The sequence below is a fragment of the Anguilla anguilla genome, chromosome 13 (assembly GCF_013347855.1).
Source record: "Anguilla anguilla isolate fAngAng1 chromosome 13, fAngAng1.pri, whole genome shotgun sequence".
Lineage (NCBI taxonomy): Eukaryota > Metazoa > Chordata > Actinopteri > Anguilliformes > Anguillidae > Anguilla > Anguilla anguilla.
Window position 1 is genome coordinate 5,634,337 of NC_049213.1, and position 13,086 is coordinate 5,647,422.

General features: G+C 47.1%; 1 protein-coding gene across 4 annotated transcripts in view; it reads left to right on the forward strand.

Annotated features, from left to right (window-relative positions):
- The window catches only part of LOC118211048 (membrane-associated guanylate kinase, WW and PDZ domain-containing protein 1), an 84,826-nt gene that overhangs the window by 60,684 nt on the left and 11,056 nt on the right, over nucleotides 1-13,086 (forward strand). The gene's annotated exons all lie outside the window — the stretch shown is intronic.

Consider the following 13,086-nt stretch of genomic DNA (forward strand, 5'->3'; position numbering starts at 1 on the left):
GGTAGAGCTGAGTAACTTTCAAGGCCGATTTCCCAAGAGGGGGCGTGGCGATGGGCGTGGTTTTTCACAAAAAGGCGCATAACTCCCGAATAGATTCACAGATTTGCACAAGATTTTGTGGAAAGGTTGGTCATGAGCCAAAGAAGAGGTCACATGTTTGTGTGAGGGGGTGTGTGTGTGGATGCATGCACACATGGATGCATGCGCGTGTGCGGTCGCAGCTATTGTGGATTTGCGCTTGTTTCATGACTGAACGATAACCTTAATTGGATAATGCCAGTTTGTCTGTATGCAAAATGCCCCAAGCATGTTTCTGTGACATTTAGACATGCTGCAGCCAGCAGAGAATCTGGCCGGAATGTTACCCCAACGTTGCTGAAGCGTTTGCTGTTGGTTGTTTAGACCTTCAGGGCTGTGCAATAATTCAGGTGGGCCTGGCCCCATTTCCTGCTTCTAACCTGAGCTGTTGATGACCTCATTCAGCTCAGTGTCCTTCTGTCTGTCACACAGAGGTGAAGGCTGAATTAGAGGTCTCGCTGTGTGTAGAGAAAGTAGTGAAACTTACAGCACAGTTAGCATACGTGTAGTATAAATGTAGTATTTCAGTTGCCTCATATTAATATTGGCCAAATCTTTTAGGTTTATGTATGTACAGGACAGGAGACAGATCAATTTGGGGTTGGACAAATCTGTCACTAAGGGGTGATGAATATGCTCTACTCCCGGGGCGTGACAAACTCCAGTCCTGGAGGGCCACAGTGTCTGCAGGTTTAACTCCAGTCCTGGAGGGCCGCATAGTCTGCAGGTTTAACTCCAGTCCTGGAGGGCCGCAGTGTCTGCAGGTTTAACTCCAGTCCTGAAGGGCCGCAGTGTCTGCAGGTTTAACTCCAGTCCTGGAGGGCCACAGTGTCTGCAGGTTTAACTCCAGCCCTGGAGGGCCGCAGTGTCTGCTGGTTTAACTCCAGTCCTGGAGGGCCGCAGTGTCTGCAGGTTTAACTCCAGTCCTGGAGGGCCACAGTGTCTGCAGGTTTAACTCCAGCCCTGGAGGGCCGCAGTGTCTGCAGGTTTAACTCCAGTCCTGGAGGGCCGCAGTGTCTGCAGGTTTAACTCCAGTACTGGAGGGCCGCAGTGTCTGCAGGTTTAACTCCAGTCCTGGAGGGCCGCAGTGTCTGCAGGTTTAACTCCAGTCCTGGAGGGCCGCAGTGTCTGCAGGTTTAACTCCAGTACTGGAGGGCCGCAGTGTCTGCAGGTTTAACTCCAGTCCTGGAGGGCCGCAGTGTCTGCAGGTTTAACTCCAGTACTGGAGGGCCGCAGTGTCTGCAGGTTTAACTCCAGTCCTGGAGGGCCGCAGAGTCTGCAGGTTTAACTCCAGTCCTGGAGGGCCGCAGTGTCTGCAGGTTTAACTCCAGTACTGGAGGGCCGCAGTGTCTGCAGGTTTAACTCCAGTCCTGGAGGGCCGCAGTGTCTGCAGGTTTAACTCCAGTACTGGAGGGCCGCAGTGTCTGCAGGTTTAACTCCAGTCCTGGAGGGCCGCAGAGTCTGCAGGTTTAACTCCAGTCCTGGAGGGCCACAGTGGCTGCAGGTTTAACTCCAGTCCTGGAGGGCCGCAGTGTCTGCAGGTTTAACTCCAGCCCTGGAGGGCCCCAGTGTCTGAACGCAGAGTCTCTCTGGGGTCCCCGGCCCTTGGTCTGCTGGGGTCCCCAGAGCTGTCTGTGTGTCAGAGTGTGTGTGTTTTAGTTTGAGCGTGTATGTGTGTGCTTCATAAAAATAGATGGAAGCACATTTGTAATGGTGGATAAGATTATTCAGCATGAAGCAAACTAATATTGATGAGCTGAGTGCTGTAATGCATCTGTTTGACGTGAATCTTTGCAGTGGGCTCTGTTTCACACTGAGCACAGTGTCACTCCGGATACAGTGAGCTGTTATACACGAATGAAGGATCTTGAAATACGTTGTGGCCATTAGTTAAGGATTTTCTGACCGTGCAATAATAAGTTGTGCCCATGATGATCACGTTCCCACTAATTAATATGATGTGGCTATGACATCAATATTTTTCCTCAATATATTCAATATAGTACATATCAATATATTCCCCTCCAGGGCACTGTTAATCACATCCGCAAAATGTCACTATTTTGGGTCATGGAAGGAGCATGAAAGGGGAATCTGCAATTCTCTCTCTCTCTCTCTCTCTCTCTCTCCATCTGTGTCTGGCTCTTTGTCTCTCTCTCCATTTCTTCATCTCTGTTTTTATCTCTTCCTGCTGCACCTCACCCCCATATTTGTACTCAAACACACACACACAGACACACACACACTCCTCCTGTCCTGGACATCTTTCTTGCTGTAGCTTTCTCCCTAATTAAAATGCTTTCTCTGTGACTCTGCCCCCCTCCTCCCCCCCCCCCTTCTCCCTATTAGAGCAACTCCCTCCAGTTCCCTCCTCCCACATTACATGTTTTTTTCTGTCTATCCCCCCCCTGCACTACAGCCCCCCCCCCTTAGCCTAACCCCGCCCCCTCCGTCCGCAGTGAAGAGATTCTGTTTAGTGCCGCTGTAGATTAAAGCTCTCTCTCTCCCTCTCTCCCTCCCTCACTCTCTCTCTCTCACTCTGTCTCTCTCCCTCTCTCCCTCCCTCACTCATTCTCGCTCTGTCTCTCTCTCTCTCCCTCCCTCAATCTCTCTCTGTCTCGCTCTGCCCCCGTCTCTCTCTCTCTCTCTCTCTCTCTAGCTCTCTGTCTCTCTCTCTCTCTCTCTCTCTCTCTCAGTTTATAATACTGCTTGCCACAGTCAACCCCGCTCTCCAGGAGAGAGGAAGAAGAAGAAGAGAGACAGAGAGATATGCCGGATTTCTTCGTGGTTTTATTTCCCCTGAAGTAGACTCCCATGCATTTAGTCTCGGGCGCTGAAAGACTGGGCTTGTTTGGGCTTTGGATTCGGGACTGGAGCTGGCACGCACTCGCGCACGCAGAGCCATGTTGGAGCGACTGCAGTCCGCGCTGAAAACGGTCAAGGACTCCAAGCGTAAATATTTCCTCTCCTCTCCTCTCCTCCCCTCGGTCAGTTGCCTTGCGTTCCGGCAGACGCGCAGTGCTGTGGCAGCACAGTGCGCCGCTGCTTCTCACAAGTTTCGTCGTCCTTTCGCGGTTGCGCGCCTGCGGGTTTGTCCGCGCGTTTCTCAGCAGAGCGAGCGCGACGGCGTCGTAGAATCGCGTGGGAATGTCGTGTGTCTTTCTTTTTTGCATTTGCGGCTTTGCGTCTGTGTTTATCCTGGTAAATGTGCGGTTTTTTCCGTCCCGCTCTCTGGATTAGCAGATTAGGTTTTCTTTAACTTTGTGCCGCTCGGCGCTCAGCACGGCAGTGAAAAGCGCAGGATTATATTCGCCGCCACAGAAGGGCTATTGTTCTCTGTCTAGCGCTGAGCGGCAAGGCGTATTATTCCATCTGTCGCCACAGGTATGCGATGAAAGGTTGCCGTTATGAATCTGAAAAGGGGGCTCGGGTTTCTCCCCTTCATTGTGAAGGTTCTGGACCGAAACTCCTCCGCCCCGACGGCTTTTCACGCCGACCCGCCCCGCTCCTGGTCGGACCGGTTCGGTGAAAAGATCGGCGCATGCATGTCGACAAACAGGTCTCTGTCCAGTCCGCTGTCCAGTGCCTGGATGCCTAAACTGCTGCCTCTCCTTCCTGTCTGTCGAAAACATCCTGCTGAAGGAATTGAAAGTGCTCTCAGGCTGCGATTCAGTCAACATTCGTCCTTAACTTTGACCGGTGATTAAAAGCAAGAATTATTTTTCTCGTCGCAAAAATTCAGCAAGCGCTACAACTTATTCACCACACTGAGATCCTGAGGAAATAATGGAGCACTTGTGTTTACTTTCAAGTCAAAGTTAAGGACAAATGTTGATGTAATACGGGCCCAAGTTGAAGGCTATTATTGAGTTCAGACGTTTGTCTCATCTTTGTTCTTCCATTTGTTTCTTATGGTGTGTAGAATCAGAAATCAGTACCCAAGCACTGATGATCTCTGCCTCTGTGTCTGTAACAGATCTGTGTGACTAGATCCCAGGAAAGCTCTCTGACCAGATCCCTGATCATTTCTGTTGCTGGATCCCGGTTTACCTCTGTTACATAGTGTTAGCAGTTATCTCCATTCATGTGTGAGTGTCAGTATTGGTCATCATGTTTCTAAAATCACCTGTCCCAAGAGTTACTGAAAAACCCCCCACCCCCCCAGCCGGGTCCCCCAGCAGCCTCATAGTCACAGGGATCAGTGCACTCGGTGCCTACAGGGGCAGTGTTTCCCACCGTCAGATTTTATCAAAAGGTTCCTTCTAATCTGTTGACTGAACCTGAATACGCATTGGTTTTCCTTAGTGGGGCATTTTGCTGTTGGTTACCATGGGGACATGACTACTACAGCTGATCAGTGCTGGCAGGAGTGATGTTGTTGGTACAGCTGGTCAGTACTGACAGGAGGGATGCAGGTAGTACAGCTGGTCAGTACTGACAGGAGGGATGCTGTTGGTACAGCTGGTCAGTACTGACAGGAGGGATGCTGGTAGTGCAGCTGGTCAGTACTGACAGGAGGGATGCAGGTAGTACAGTTGGTCAGTACTGACAGGAGGGATGCTGTTGGTACAGCTGGTCAGTACTGACAGGAGGGATGCTGGTAGTACAGCTGGTCAGTACTGACAGGAGGGATGCTGTTAGTATAGCTGGTCAGTACTGACAGGAGGGATGCAGGTAGTACAGCTGGTCAGTACTGACAGGAGGGATGCTGTTGGTACAGCTGGTCAGTACTGACAGGAGGGATGCTGGTAGTGCAGCTGGTCAGTACTGACAGGAGGGATGCTGTTAGTATAGCTGGTCAGTACTGACAGGAGGGATGCTGTTAGTACAGCTGGTCAGTACTGACAGGGGGATGCTGGTACAGCCAGTCAGTACTGACAGGAGGGATGCTGGTACAGCCATTCAGTACTGACAGGAGGGATACTGTTAGTACAGCCAGTCAGTACTGACAGGAGAGATGCTGTTAGTACAGCCGGTCAGTACTGACAGGAGGGATGCTGGTACAGCCAGTGAGTACTGACAGGAGGGATGCTGTTAGTACAGCCGGTCAGTACTGGCAGGAGGGTTGCTGCTGGTACAACCGGTCAGTACTGACAGGAGGGATGCTGTTGGTACAGCCAGTCAGTACTGACTGGGGGATGCCGTTTGTGCAGCCGGTCAGTACTGACAGAAGGTATACTGGTATAGCTGGTCAGTACTGTCAGGAGTGATGCTGGTACAGCCAGTCAGTACTGACAGGAGGGATGCTGTTAGTACAACTGGTCAGTACTCACAGGAGGGATGCTGTTAGTACAGCCGGTCAGTACTGGCAGGAGGGATGCTGTTAGTACAGCCGGTCAGTACTGACAGGAGGGATGCTGGTACAGCTGGTCAGTACTGACAGGAGGGATGCTGGTAGTGCAGCTGGTCAGTACTGGCAGGAGGGATGCTGTTAGTACAGCCGGTCAGTACTGACAGGAGGGATGCTGGTACAGCTGGTCAGTACTGACAGGAGGGATGCTGGTAGTGCAGCTGGTCAGTACTGACAGGAGGGATGCTGTTAGTACAGCCGGTCAGTACTGACAGGAGGGATGCTGGTACAGCCGGTCAGTACTGACAGGAGGGATGCTGGTACAGCTGGTCAGTACTGACAGGAGGGATGCTGGTACAGCTGGTCAGTACTGACAGGAGGGATGCTGGTACAGCCGGTCCTTTATTTAGCCAGATGGGTCAATCAGATGATCTGGGAAATTAAAGTTGCCCAGCTAATCAGATCTTGGCAGGATGATTAGCCAGATGTACAGAGCCAGTTCTCATTTGACCAGGACCAGGCCAGTTAACACCCCTACTCTTTAAGCTGTTTGCCAACAGCTGTCAGTGTGCTTGGGTGAATCCAACCACAGTGATTACTGTGTGTGTGTGTATATGTGTCTGTGTCTGCGTGTGAGTGTGTGTGGTAGGGTTGACAGATGCCCGATTTCAACCGGATGCCTGGTTTTCAATTCAATTTTCTTGTACATGTCCACTTGTGGTCCCAACCATACAGTATAATGTCCTGTCTGAGTAATCGGTTCAAAAGATGTATTGTTAGTTTGTAATGATTTCACGTCTCGACCACCCCCTGGTCCATTATCCGTTTCGACAGCACGGATGTGTGTTAAGTTAACAGTTAACTCCTCCTCCTGATCAAATATTGTGGTTTAACTGCCAGCCCCTGTCAGGGTGACCTGACCTGACCACCGAACAGGTATTTCAGGACAGTGATTATGTTAGCAGAAGGCCAGCATTCAGATCAAAGCAATTAAAATTTCTCATAGTTCTCTGAGGCAGAAATTCACATGACTAGGTGGACCATATTAATACAGCTGACTATTACAATTGTTAGGTACTGCAGAAGTGCATTTCTGTCTATAATCATTAAGTGACTACTGTTCTTTTATTATGCAGAATATTGAGGTAAATGTCGTACTTGTTTTATTCTGAATGAAAGGATCAAAGAATATACCGTCTTTTAGGATTAAGGGATTTCCGTTGATCTGCTTCTGTGGCGGTGTCACCTTGGGAACCCCTGTGAACGGGGACGTGTTTCAGTGTGACGCGCGTGTCAGAGATATTGGTGACTGGGCAGAAACAGTATGTGTCCTGCAGTTCCTGCGTTGAGCAATAGGTCCTGCTATTTGACGGACTGGTGACTGAAGTTTTATAGACAGGCAGCTGTGGTTTTGACAGACAAGTAGCTGTGGTTTGGTGAACTGGTGGCTTTGGTTTTGATTGACAGGGGGCTGTGGTTTGGTGAACAAGGGGCTGTGGTTTTGATTGACAGGGGGCTGTGGTTTGGTGAACAGGAGGCTTTGGTTTTGACAGACAAGGGGCTGTAGTTTTGGCGAACAGGAGGCTGTGGTTTTGATTGACAGGGGGCTGTGGTTTGGTGAACAGGAGGCTGTGGTTTGGCAAACAGGAGGCTGTGGTTTTGATTGACAGAGGGCTGTGGTTTTGATTGACAGGGGGCCGTGGTTTTGACAGACAGATGATTGTGGCTGTGATGGACCGGTGGCTGTGATTTTGATGGACATGCGTACGTCTGTCTGATGGAGCTAGTTCCTGCGTCTGATTTGATTTGATGAGTGTCAGTGCTGGCAGGTGGGCTCTGCTGCTGGGATGTGAATCAGTGCCGGAGGAGAATTTGAATGTCGTTCATTCCACCCAAACACAAGGAAACTGTAAACACCTTATGCTTCTGAAATTTAAACCCAATTGTACATGTTTATATGTTAGAATGTATGCAAAATGTACTGTAAACTGACTGACACCTACATTCTCAGGGATGTACTGCAAGTAGAACCCTATCGTTTCAGCTCAGCGATGAGTCAAGATCCGATTAGCATCAATGCAGGGGTCCTGAGTTTCCCACATAGTCACGATGATGATCCCCGTGTCTGTAACGTGTGTGTGTGTGTGTGTGTGTGTGTTCCTCTCTGGCATGATGTTCTCTGCCATTAGCTACAGGACCTTAGACGACACTGCATCTCCATGGGACCAGAGGAGCCTAATCTACACACATAGTGAACACTTCTGTTTAAAGTTCCCCGTTTATCATCGACTCCTACGCACCTTCGCATTCCCCATGAAGTTCTAAAAGCCCCTACATGTGGGGTGATATCTCTCAGGCCTGCTTTGCTTGCTTGGTCAGTGGTTAATGTTTGATAAAATGGTTAAACAGTGAGTGCATGTGTGCATTGTGAAGAACATGCTGGTGTGAAGGTCAGAGTAGGATATTTCCTGACCTGGGCCAAATGCGTATTTGTTTTAGATTCAAATACTTTTCTGTGCTCTATTGATCTTGTCTGTTGTAATTGAGCCCGCCAATATGACCAGAAGGCGAGGTTTGCACTTTTTGAGAGTATTTCATTGGTTTCAATGCACCAGACAAGATCAGTAAAGCATAGAAAAGTAGCCTATTTGAATCAAAAACAAATATGTATTTGACCCAGGTCTGGATATTTCCTATGACTGACTGATGAGGGCTGTAGTTTATATTTCCTAACTGGCTGATGGGGGCTGTAGTTTACATTTCCTATGACTGGCTGATGGGGGCTGTAGTTTATGTTTCTTGACTGGCTGAATGGGGCTGTAGTTTATATTTGCTGACTGGCTGAAAGAGGCTGTAGTTTATATTTTCTATGACTGGATGATGGGGGCTGTAGTTTATATTTTCTGACTGGTTGAAGGGGGCTGTAGTTTATAATTCCTATGACTGGCTGATGGGGGCTGCAATTTATATTTTCTGACTGGTTGAAGGGGGCTGTAGTTTATATTTTCTGACTGGCTGATGGGGGCTGTAGTTTCTATTTCTTGACTGGCTGATGGGGGCTGTATTTTATATTTCCCGACTGGCTGAAAGGTAGTTTATCTGATTATGTGTCTTTACTTTCTTTATTAAATGGGATAATTGTTCCATTGTTATCAATATAGTTTTTCAATCTGCACCTGGTCCTGTGTGTGTGTGTGTGTGTTTCCGTGTGTGTGTGTATATATGTGTGTGTGCAAATGTATGTGTGTATGTGTGTATTTGTGTGTGTGTGTGTGTATGTATTCGTGTAAGCGTGTATGTGTGTGTGTGTATTCGTGTGACTGTGTGTGGGTGTGTGTGTGTGTGTGTGTGTACGTATGTGTGTTTAAGTGTATGTGTGTGTATGCATGCGTGTGTGTATGTGTGTGTGTGTATGTGTGTGTGTGTGTGTATTCGGATGAGTGTGTGTGTGTGTGCGTGTGTATACGTGTGTGTGTTTAAGTGTGCATATGCATATTTGGGATGAGGGGGGTAAGTAGGTCATCAGAGGATGTGTTGTGGTTTAATGGTACACGCCTCATATGAGCCACAGTATTGACCTTACTGCTGTGGCTTTGGGGTGTGCAGGGAACAAACCCACAGCACCAGAAAGAGGGGGAAGAGGGAAAAGAACAGAGAAGTTGAGGAAGGAGAGGAAAAATAGGTGAAATAATGTTATTCGAGGGAGAAGGACAGAGAAATATTCCTTCTACTGAAGTTAGATATGCTACAAAGGCTGTGTGCGTGTGTGCGTGCGTGTGTGTGTGTGTGTGTGTGTGTGTGTGTGTGTGTGTGCGTATGCGTGTGTGCGTGTGTATGCGTACGTGCGTGCGTGCGTGTGTGTGTTCCTGTGTGTGTGTGAAGCTGAATCGATTGTAGTGGAGGGTGTTGTGGGGTGGAACAGTAAAGGATGTCCTGTGTCCTGTTTGAGGAGATGCAGACGGGTCCTTGCAGATCCTTGTTCCTGCATGAGACTTCCTGTCACCTGACCTGATTCCTGTCATTATGAACTATAAAGCCATTCCCCTCCCTTCCTTCTCAAATTTAAATACGCTTTGTTTGGAGGAATACTGAAGTACCCCCCTCCAGCCCATTCTCCCCCCGCTCACTGTCTCTCTCTCTCTCTCTCTCTCTCCCTCCCTCACTCTATATATCTCTCCCTCTCTCTGTCTCTCCTCCTCTCTCTTTCTCTCTCTCCCTCGCTCTGTCTTTGAATCTATTTGAGTTCAGTATGCTTTAGTGGCATGAAATACATATAGTAAATATTGCCAAAGCGTTATATATTTTAAAAAATCAAAAGTGATGAAAAGAACACAAAAAATAAGAATACATATATAATAGAGAGATAGATAGATATACGTATCTAATTCTCTTTCATTCTGACAGGGCTCAGGGACTCAGTGGATTTTAAACTGTCCTTTTAAAGTGTCAGTTCTGCTCTTATTTTCAGTCTGACTTCATTTCCCCAGTCGGTCTGGCCTGTGTCTGATTTGGAACTCACTGGCGCATGAAACTCAGCTCTCTCTCTCTCTCTCTCTCTCTCTCTCACACACACACATACACACTATCTCCCTCTCTCCCCCATCTGTCTCAGTCCGATTCAGTTTCAATTCAGTATGCTTTATTTGCTTGAAATACATGCAGTCAATACTGCATTATATACAGTTTCAAATAGAATGAGAAAAAAACATTGAAAACCCTTAACCATTTAATACTGTAATTGTAATATTAATATAATTCAGTTTTTGTAAGTTAATGCAGTCCAGTGTGTTATATTTCTGTCTGTACAGTGGTTATACACTTGCTGGCTGGTTGCTCACGGTTCCCCAGGCTGTGACAGGCTGAAATGTATTGTGCTGCCCGTGGAGTAGTTGACCCTGCTCCCAGAAGGATTTGCGGCTATTCCACACTTGTCCGGGAAGGAAATATATTTATACAGTTAGAATAATTGCTGAAATGTGTTTTCTGGTTTCTCACAGTCTAGGAGGAAGTGCATCTCTGTCTCTACCCCTCTTGTATTACTGTGACCACACAAACGTTCCTCTTTGGCAAACCATGATTTCTTATACCTACCCTTTTCAGTTGCTAGGGTGAGCCTGCACTTGGTCTGGATCTGTCTCTGCTTTGTATCTTTGACAGAGAAGATATATACACACGCATACACGCATACACACACACACACATGCAGGTGCACACAAACACACACATGCATGCACGCACAAACATACACACATGCACACACACACTCACACTCACACATGCACATGCACACACACACACACACGCACAAAATCATACATGCACAAGTACACACACATACTTATTTTGTAAAGTGTCTATAAGACTGTTCTCTGCAAAAAGCGCTATACTAAATAAATTGAACACACACACAACACGCAGACAACACACACAGACACACACACACACACACACACTTTAAAATGATGAGTATCAGCATCCATTTGTTTGTCACGTTTTGGCGCGTTTCTCGGACACAATCTCCGCGCGTTGTTCATTCACAGTTTTGAGCCATTTGGCTGAGAAAGACTTGTGATGACTGCCTTCATTGTGAAGTTAATCATTGAATCAATCATCAATTATTCAGAGAGCTGCCATATTCATTACACAGCTGTGTGCTGAAGAATCTCACTCTCAGGCTCTGAATGTGTTGGATGAAGTTGTTTCCTAACACTAACCCTAAATGGGCAGTTTTGGTTCCGGGATGTGTGCTCTGCTCATATGCAGTTCCAGCTAAGGGTCACTATATTCATATGGAATGTGAACCTGCAATAAAGGAAATAACGGTTAGAAAACCCACAGAAACATTTACGTTTGTTACATTTATTTATTTAGCAGATGATTTTATCCAAAGTGACGTACAAGAAAGATGACAAGTCGCACTAAATCAGCACTAGAGTGGCAGCTCTCTAGAGAGTCACACTAAATCAGCACTAGAGTGGCAGCTCCCCAGAGAGTCACACTAAATCAGCACTAGAGTGGCAGCTCTCCCCAGAGAGTCACACTAAATCAGCACTAGAGTGGCAGCTCTCCAGAGAGTCACACTAAATCAGCACTAGAGTGGCAGCTCTCCAGAGAGTCACACTAAATCAGCACTAGAGTGGCAACTCTCCAGAGAGTCACACTAAAGCAGCACTAGAGTGCCAGCTCTCCAGAGAGTCACACTAAAGCAGCACTAGAGTGCCAGCTCTCCAGAGAGTCACACTAAATCAGCACTAGAGTGGCAGCTCTCCAGAGAGTCACACTAAATCAGCACTATAGTGGCAGCTTCCCAGAGAGTCGCACTAAATCAGCACTAGAGTGGCAGCTTCCCAGAGAGTCACACTAAATCAGCACTAGAGTGGCAGCTCTCCAGAGAGTCACACTAAATCAGCACTAGAGTGGCAGCTTCCCAGAGAGTCACACTAAATCAGCACTAGAGTGGCAGCTCTCCAGAGAGTCACACTAAATCAGCACTAGAGTGGCAGCTCTCCAGAGAGTCACACTAAATCAGCACTAGAGTGGCAGCTCTCCAGAGAGTCACACTAAATCAGCACTAGAGTGGCAGCTCTCCAGAGAGTCACACTAAATCAGCACTAGAGTGGCAGCTCTCCAGAGAGTCACACTAAATCAGCACTAGAGTGGCAGCTCTCCAGAGAGTCACACTAAATCAGCACTAGAGTGGCAGCTCTTTAGAGAGTCACACTAAATCAGCACTAGAGTGGCAGCTCCCCAGAGTCTAACTAAATCAGCTCTAGAGTGGCAGCTCCCCAGAGTCACACTAAATCAGCACTAGAGTGGTAGTTCCCCCTTTTAAAGACAAATGTTGACACTGGTCTAGATTCATTCTATATCTGTCCTTGACTTTGACACAATTTAATTCAAGTTTTATTTTTTACATTCTACTTGCAAGTGATTTACCTTCACTGCAGTCTGGCAAGTTCAGCAATCACAAAAATGTGAAAAACTGTGGTTGCGGAAAAGAAAAATAGATTTATTTTTTACAAGGTAGATATTGACAGATTTATTCTTTGAAGATAAAGATGTTTAAAAAATTTATTTTTAGTGAGACATGAAAGACATGAACTATTTATTTTTATGAAGCAAGTTATGGTAATTTAAACATTTTTTAAATGTCAGTTAAAGACATGTAAAAATATATTTTCATAAAGTTGAAGGCACTTTGACATTCATCTTTTTGGAATTAAAGATAATTTCTAAGTATGTTGAAGGCATTTAAATATTTATCTTTATGAATTAAATTAAAGACATTTAAAGATTTATTTTTCAAGCAAGTTAAAGCCTGAATTGTGTAAAGCTGTGTGTAACTGAATCTGAGCCAGTGGAGGACTCTCTCTGGTGGAGTGCTGGAGGTGATAGAAGGTTCCAGAAAGCTACCCCAACAGTATTCAGCAGACCAAGCCCCCCCCCTCCCAGCCTCCCAGGGCCAAGCACCCCCTCCGACCCCCAACATTACGGCCAACTGTGCCGTTTCTGTAGGTCTGCTGGCCACAGCTGTCACTGGCATGGTTCCGATCGTATATCACTCCCGGGTTCATCTACACACCAGAACTCACGGTCATAGCCTGGAAGCTCCTCCCATTATAACTTTCAGCTTTATAACTATGTAGCTTTGCTACACTGTTCCATCAGCTGCTCATCAACACCGTCCTGTTCATTTATACCCTCCATCTGCAGTACAG